This window comes from Chrysochloris asiatica, unplaced genomic scaffold (assembly GCF_000296735.1).
Source record: "Chrysochloris asiatica unplaced genomic scaffold, ChrAsi1.0 scaffold00028, whole genome shotgun sequence".
Lineage (NCBI taxonomy): Eukaryota > Metazoa > Chordata > Mammalia > Afrosoricida > Chrysochloridae > Chrysochloris > Chrysochloris asiatica.
Genome location: NW_006408546.1, coordinates 14,134,548 through 14,143,423, shown reverse-complemented (window position 1 = coordinate 14,143,423; position 8,876 = coordinate 14,134,548). Strand labels below are relative to the sequence as shown.

Sequence of the window (8,876 nt, the reverse complement as noted above, 5' to 3'; positions counted from 1 at the left end):
AGATCACTGTTATAGCCACTGGCTCAACTCATCTTATTGAGGGTCTTCCTGGTGTTTTCTGACTCTCTACCAAGCCTGATGATCTCTCCTAGTAATATGCCCAAAGTATATGAGATGAAGCCTCTCTTCAGAAGAGCATTCTGACTGTACTTTTTCCAAGTCACATTTGTTCAATCTTCTGGAAGTCCAGAATACATTCAGTATTCTTCTTCAATAACATTTTAATTCAAAGGCATCAATTCTTCTGCCTTCTTCATTAGTAAGGTCTTTCTTACTCATTGACTAATTTTCACATGCATATAAAGTGGTTGAAAATGCTATGACTTTCATTAGGCACAGTTTAGTTCTCAAAGTGACATCTTTGATATTTTAAATTTTAAAGAGGTCTTTTGCCTAAAGTAATACATCATTTGATTTCTTGACTGTTACTTAAATGGGTTTTTATTGTGGATCCAAGTAAAGCAAAATCCTTGACAACTTCAATCTTTTCTCCATTTACTACGATGTTACTTACCGGTCCAGTGGTGAGGATTTTTTCACTTAAAGTGTAATCCATACTGAAGTGTAATGCATGCTAAAGACTGTAGTATTTGATCTTCATACTAAATGCTTCAAGTCCCTTTTGATTTCAGCAATCAAAGTTGTGTCATCTACAAATGTCTCCCTTCAATACTGAAGCCACATTCTTCATATACTCCAGCTTCTCAGATTATTTGCTCAGAATATGGATTAAATAAGTATGGTGAAAGGATACAACCCTGACACACATCTTTTCTGATTTTAAGCCATGCCGTATCCCCTTGCCCTATTTGAACAGTTGCTTCTTGGACTATGTAGAGGTTCCACATAGGCACATTTAAGTGCTCCAAAATTCCTATTCTTCACAATGTTATTCACAATTTGTTTTGATCTACACTAATTATTTTTCATAGTCAATAAAACATAGGTAATACCTTCCTTGGAGACTTAGTGTGGTGCTGTAGAATCAGCACTGGACTGCTAATCAAACTCACCAGCTGCTTCTTGGAAACCCTACACAGGGTTGCTACGAGTCGGAAATGACTCCACAGCATGTGGAGCCAATGACAATATATTTCTCCTATTCCCTGCTTTCATCCTAATCTAACATCAGCACTAATATCCATCATTCCACATCCTCTTCAGAATTCCACTTGCATTTCTGGCAATTCCCTGCTGATGTACTTCTGGAACTGTTTTTAAATTATCTATAGTAAAATTTTACTACCATATAATATTAACAATATTGTTTGATAACTCTGCATTCCACTGACTCCCCTTTTTAGGGAACAATCATGTATATGAACAGCTTCCAGTCTGTTGATCAGGTAGCTGTCATCTAAATTTCTTAACCTGTTCCAATGTTGCATTCATTTGTTGAAACATCTTAATTTGTGTTCCACCAATTGTTGGAGGCAGTTTTTCACAATTGCTTCAGGGCAGCTTAGACTTGTTCCTTCAATATCATCAGTTCTTGATCATATACTACCTCCTGAAGTGGTTGATCATTATAATTTCTTTTTAGTATGGTGACTGTGTATTTCTTACATCTTTTGGGGTTTTTTGAATGTTGCCTGCACTGTTTTTCTCAATATTGAAGGAAATAGCAAGAATATAAGCAACTGTCAGAGATCCTTAGCCTTTTTACAATGATGTGCATCAAAGGAACAGGGAGAGCTAGACTTGCAGGAACAATGCAGGAAGTAGATAAAGAGAGGGAAATGGAACTGGAACTCTGGGCAGAAATCTGGCAGGCTAAGGGGAGACATAACATCACCTGACAAGATAAGAAAATGGGGGGGGGGAGGATTGGAGTAAGTGTCTCTGACTGTCTCTGTCTCAGAAAAGCAGTATCTCTAAAGCATCCTTTTGGAAAGGTCACCAGCATGACAGTCAAGGCCAGTTTCACGAGCATGTGATCTGTGTAGTTACATAGAATCCCACACTAAGAAGGATGCCATATTTGATTTAATGTTTTACTGTCATTATCTTGAAATACTTAGTAGTTTTGGGCAAGAGACCCCACATTTGCATTTTTCACTGAACCTGGCAAATGTTTCAGCCAGTCTTGCTGATGTAGTTTTCACTTTGTTGCTACCACATTTGTCAAGGAGCTCTTCAATTGTGACTTTTTGTGGGACAACCTTTGATCATGGTATTGGAGAAGACCTTGGAATCTGGCAGGGAAGGGGATGCTGTGTTCATCTGTGATGAGTGGCACAGTGGTGACTCCATGAACAGTAGCACATAGTCCTGGACCAAAGGTTTCTTTCAAGGTAAAAAGGACAAGAACAACACAATGTCTTGGTGGAAAAATACAGCCTTCCATCTTTCCACAGTTTTTCTCTGCCCTCCAAAAACAAATGAGTCAAGGAATCACACCAGCAAGCCAGGTTATTATTTTGATGGGTGCCAAAAATTGGGACCTAGCCATGATTGACTCTGAGGCACAGAAAGGGAAATATTAATATTGATTTATCTACTCATTCTCTTTATTCACTGTTCATGCATTTACCCAGACTAGCCATAACAACTAGACACTAGAAAATTAAATTCAAAACAACTCCTCTATTCTGGGTAGACTCATTTCCCTTCCCCTACTCTGAAGCCCTGGCTAACCATGATCACAGCACCATTGGAACCCCTCTCTGTGTGCCACCAACCTCCCACACATTTCTAAGTGCTGCTTTGGTTGACTTTTATCCTTGCTTTCTCCATGAGCAGGGCCTCCTAGAAAACCTTGAAAACACCAGGAGGACTCAGACAACATGGATCAAAAAAAAAAAAACAACAGAATTATTCAAACCGTGATTGGGTTAAAATTATGGATTATTTTCCTTCTGAAGGGTTCCTTTTCTTTTGAGGGAGAATAAAGAGTAGAACTGGTGCACTTTGTGATCAAGAAAAATAAAACAACCAGGGGAGAGAACAATCAAAACACTGACGGTAGTCATGCCAGATGTGAAGGTTGAATTCATTTTTCACTGACACATTTACTTGTATCCCAAATGCATTGCTTTCTGGCAGCCTAATCTTTCAGTCCAGAAACAACAACAAAAAATTAATTTCTCAAATTTCACACTTAGCACTGGCTACAGATAAGAATTGTGGTTGGTGCTTGGCTACACTACTGACTGGTCTGTTCTGATCAGAGCCACGACAGATGGACCCTGATAGAAGGAAAGAAAACTGTGGGACAAAATTCAAATTCATAGAAACTTCAGACTTTACTAGCCCAATTGAAATCAGTGGATTCCCTGAGACTGTTGCCCTGATATACTCTTTAAACCTGGAACTGAAACTATCCCCCAAGATAACCTTTTAGGGAAATAAGAGTGGCACACAAAATAAAATATAGTAATTGTAAGGATAGTGCTCTATGAAAACAAAACAGCTGCAAAAAATGGCACCAACCGTCCCTCCCACAGCACTATACAATGACCACACAGAACTCAGACATCATACTCACAATTATTAGGAAAGTTAATAGACAACAATTCAGCGTCAGAAATGCTGTCAGGACAGCCTATCACCAGCTATGCCTGTAGGCAGGCCTCTTTCTGGTCCTTTGACCTGCCAGGGCAATGTTATAAAACTCTTTTAGGGCTGCTGATAAATGCCCAAAGGACACTGTACTCTGCTATAAGCCTCACCTTAAAGCACTCCATGGAACTGCAAACATAGCTCCTCAATTAAATACCTGGAGGCACCCCACTGAAATAACTTTCTTCCTGTCCAAAGGCACTCAGCTTTACTTGCTCGATGAGCCAGGAAGTCTACCATTCTGTCTCATGCATTGACTCTTGGCTCTGTTGATGCTGTTCCTCTTGCACTTCTCTGGTGTCACAGTTCTGTCTCCTGAATCAAGGAGGATCAGTGCACAAGGATCTCAGGGTTCAAAGGAAGCACTTCATGCCTAGTTCGTCCTTGATCGTAGTAAGATCCCCCTATTCCTGCTTCTAAGAAAGCTCATTTTATATATACATTAGCATTCCAAGTTCTTATAATCACAATTAATTGTTAACAACTATCTAAAACTGACCATATAATCCTATCAGCATCTTCTCTTACACAGAATCATCAGGAAAAAGTCATTTAGTGGAAGTTACAAAGATATGACTTGTCATTGCTAGGTGCCATCAAGTCGGTACCAACTCATAGTGACCCTATGCACAACAGAAAGAAACACTGCCTGGTCCTTAGGCCAACCTCACAATCACTGCTATCCCTGAGCCCATCACTGCTGCCACTGTGCCAATCCATCTCATTGGGGGTCTTCCTCTTTTTCTCTAACCGTCCACTTTACCAAACATGATATCCTTCTCCAGTGACTGGTCCCTCCTGACAATGCCCGAAGTATGAGAGACAAAGTTTGGCCATCTTGGCCTCCAAGGAGCACTCTGGTTGTGCTTCCTCCAACACAGATCTGCTTGTTCTTTTGGCAGTCTGTGGTACTTTCAGTATTCTCCTCCAACAACATAACTCAAATGCATCAATTCTATGTTCTTCCTTATTTACTGTCCAACTTTCGCTTGCATATGAGGTTACTGAAAAAGTGCCATGGTTTTGGTCAAATGCACCTTAGTCCTAAAACTGATACCTTTGCTCTTCAACACTTTAAACAGGTCTTGTACAGCAGATTTGCCCAATGCTATATGTCATTTGATTTCTTTATTGCTGCTTCCATGAGTGGTGATAGTTGATCCAAGCAAAATGAAGTCTTTGACAACTTCAGTCTTTTCTCCATTTATATAGATATTGTTTATTGGTCCAGTGGTGAGGATTTCCATTTTCTTAACATTGAGATGCAATCAATATTAAAGGCTTTGCTCTTCATCAGAAACTATTCTAAGTCCTCTTCACTTTCAGCAAGAAAGATTGTGTCATCGGAATATCACAGGTTGTTAATGACTCTTTCTCCAATCCTGATGCCATGTTTTTCATCATATAATCCAGTTCTCAGATTATTTACTTAGCAGACAGATTGAATAAGTATGGTGAAAGAATACAACCCTGGTTCACACCTTTCTTAATTTTAAACCATTTAGTGTTCCTTTGTTCTGCTCGAACAACTGCCTCTTGGTTAATGAACCAATAACTAATTCCACTCTTTTTCTTGGTCAGTTTCCTGAAAATAAACAGCAGAGTATGGCATGGAAACATCCTCAATCACCGACAAAGAAAAAGTTCAAAAGTCAACCATCTTTTCTAAAAATTGATTTAAATAAATTCTACAGCCAGAGTGCAGACAATTTTTGACTCACCTTCACATTTTCTTATTATGCTTCCATCAGTAATCTTTCAGTAGCACCCAGTATTTTAATTTAAATGATGGCTTTGGAAAGCTAAAGACATTTTAACTATATATTTCCACAAAATTGAAAAGCAAAGCATCATTTAATATGAGGGTAAGTAAAAACAGTCCCAGTTCATACATGTGAATATTTATTTCAACAATATATCTTTAAATTTAACTCTGCAATCAATGGATGACTGCAGACAAGTTCTCTCAGTAATACATTTGTCCACATCTTGTTCAAAATGTAGGTCCTTTCAAAACAATGGCTTCCAAGGGAGTCTGGTGGCCAATTAAATTCAAGGCACAGAGCTCAGTTCAGAAAGTTAAAGCAACTGGGGATAATAAAGGGGTCATCTTGATAAATTTTCTCCAATGACACCAGAAAATCATGGGAGCTTATTACTAAGAAGTTTTAAGAAAATTGAAAATGTTATTGGTGAGAATAAGGCCAAGAAAATTGCATCCATCAATATGATTTCCATTCAACAATATACCTGTTCATTCTTTGAGGCTAAGGGTTGTCCTATGAAAATGCTATTAGGAAACCTTACCCCATTCATCCTACATCAATAATCTTGCCACTCCATACTCCACTTTGTTCCCAAAACTTGAAAAACATTTCAAAAACACAATTTGAGTCCCTCAAGAATGCAATATGGTTGATAGAATATAGTGTAAATCAAAGAGCACAGAATTCTTCAGGGAAGAGTTGTTGTTGGTATTATTGCTGTTAAGTGCCATTGAGTCAGTTCCAACCCATAGCGACCCTGTATAGGGTTTCCAAGAAGTGACTGGTGAGCTTGAATGGCCAACCTTGTAGTTCAAAAGCCTTTACAGTCTGGCACATTAACTCAAAGCACCACACCAGGACTCCTTCAGGGAAGGGTTAGAGAGATTGGAACAATGCCATCAAAAATCTATAGACTGGATGATAGATATGTCAAGAAACAATAGTTTCACATTTTGACACTTTTATTTAATGAAAGTTTCTATGATTTTGTAGCAATACTTCTTCACTTGCCCTTGTATGTCCATTAAAAACATGCCCCTAGAATTCCTGAGTAATGTGAGTTTCACAAATTCTTTGAAGAGAATCAAAGATTGATCTCTGAGGCATCCCATACTTGGTCCTGATAAATCATAGAAGAGAATCATTCGTATCGCTAAAAGGACTCCATAGCTCCTGAAACAAGGATCCTATCATTTTTTATTGTGACTTATCATCGTTGTTAGGTGATATCAAGTCAGTTCTGATTCACAGTGATCTTATGTGTAACAGAACAAAAAATTGCCTGATCCTGCACTATTCTCACAATAGTAGGTTATGTTTGAGCTCATTGTTGCAGATACTGTGTCAATCCAACTCATTGAGGGTTTTTCTCTTTTTTGCTCACTCACTGTCTTACCAAGAATGATGCAAAAGAAAAAATAATAATAATAATAATTTAAAAAAAAAAAAAAGAATGATGCTCTTCTCCAGAGACTGATCCCTCTGATAGCATGTCCAAAGTAAGCAAAACAAAGTCTCACTATTCTTGTTTCTAAGGAACATTCTAAGAAGCATTTCTAATGAACAACTTCATGCAAGACTAATTTGTTCATTCTTTTGGCATTCAATATTCTTTGACAACACCACAATTCAAATCAGTTATTCTTTGATCTTTTTCCATTGTCCAGCTTTCACATACCTATGAAGCTACTGAAAATACAATGGCATAGGTGCACCTAAGTCATTAAAATGGCATCATTGCTTTCCATTATGAATTTTAAAAAAACCTACTGCCATTAAATAGATCCCAACTCATAGTGATCCTATCATACAGAGTAGAACTGCTCCTTAAGGTTTACGACGCTGTAAATCTATGGAAGTTAATTGCATCATCTTTCTCCAATGGAGCCATTGTGTCTGGTGGGTTTGAACTACTGACTTTTCAGTTAGTAGCCCAATGTTTAACTCACTGTATCACCAGTGGTCCCCTACATTTGTGCTGTTGAATCCGTTCCAACTCATAGCGACCCTTTATAGGGTTTCTAAGACTGTAAATCTTTACAAGGACAGAAAGCTTCATCTTTCTCCTACAGAGCAGCTGGTAGAGTTGAACTAACTGCTGGTTAGCAGAATAGTAAGCCAAAAGAAACAATAGATCCATATTAGAAGTGCAGCCAGAGTACTCCTTGGAGAACAAGATGGCCAAACTTCATCTCTCATACTTTGGACATATTGTCAGGAGGGACCAATCACTGGAAAAGAATATCATGTTTGGTAAGGTGGAGGGACAGAGCAAAAGAGGAAGACTCCCAATGAGATGGATTGGCAATATGGCAGCATCAGTGGACTCAAGCGTTGCAACAGTAGTGAGGATGGCCCAGGGTATGGTAGTGTTTCGTTCTGCTGTGCATAAGGTTGCTATGAGTTGGTACTGACTCTATGGCACCTAACAACAACATAAGGAAAATTTAAAAGGACTACAAAAATTAACTTATTTATTCATAAAAATCAGTTATTCAAGGGTTAAAAAGACAAGCTTAGACCAAAGCTGTCTTTACTTGGCAATTAATCAGTAGATCATAAATGTATATTAAAGAATAGTCTTCCTCCAACAGGTGTTTTTGGCTTATTGAATTAATGACAGGAGATAAAGTTCATATTTTTATAACTCAATTTCAGTGCATAGCCTTGTTTTGAGATAAGATCACTGATGCATTAAAAAGACTTTCCTTCAGTTAGATGTGTTCCTATGTTTTTAAAATAAGAGGTTATAATAAAGATTCAGAATTGACTTGAAGCCAATGGATATTGTTTCTCACCACTGCTACATATGCTAAGTGTTTTAAAAGTCAATGGTCTTTCTCTTCAAAAGACAATTGAATTTAAAAAGGAAGCTTATCTTTTAAATTTGCAAAGTAATTTCCAAAGAAGGCCTGTATTCATTTCAAGTGACAATTTTACTTAAACAGAGGCAATCACATGATTAAAAATGAAGATACTTTGAAATGTTCTAAATTTTATATTGTGAAAATAAAAGATGGTTGCAGAAAACACTCCTTCTGAGACTGCTTCCAAATACAACCCTCTGATCCAATCCTGACTATGCCCTTGACTGATCACAGATCTGGAATCAACTCTTTTTGAAAAACTACAGAGTAATCTTCTTTCAAAGTTGCAAGGGACATTGGTGAGTATTAATTTTTTACCTTTTCATCATGGAACTATAGTGATTTTTCCAGACAGTACATAGTGTTACTTGTTTTAAAAAATGCAAATTTAGAGAACATACCTAGTATCATTTAGGATTCAATTTAGGTCATTGATATTTGCTAGCATCTTTTTCCTTTCCTTTCTTTTATGGTAAGACTTGCTTTTTAATACATTAGTGCTATATATTTTTTTTTTTAAAGAGATGTACATGACCATCTTCATGACTGCCCACTGGAGAGTATCTTTCAGTGGTCTCAAGAACACAACATTTTTAGTTGGCCAACTCAACTCAGATGAAAACCCAGCATGGAACCATAAAGCAAGAGAATATTTTGATATAATCATATAATTTGTTGTTGT

At 37.6% G+C, this 8,876-nt stretch overlaps 1 pseudogene; it reads left to right on the top strand.

Annotated features, from left to right (window-relative positions):
• Positions 1–6,359: 6,359 nt before the first annotated feature.
• Positions 6,360–8,876, top strand: part of LOC102842568 — a 64,141-nt pseudogene continuing 61,624 nt past the window's right edge.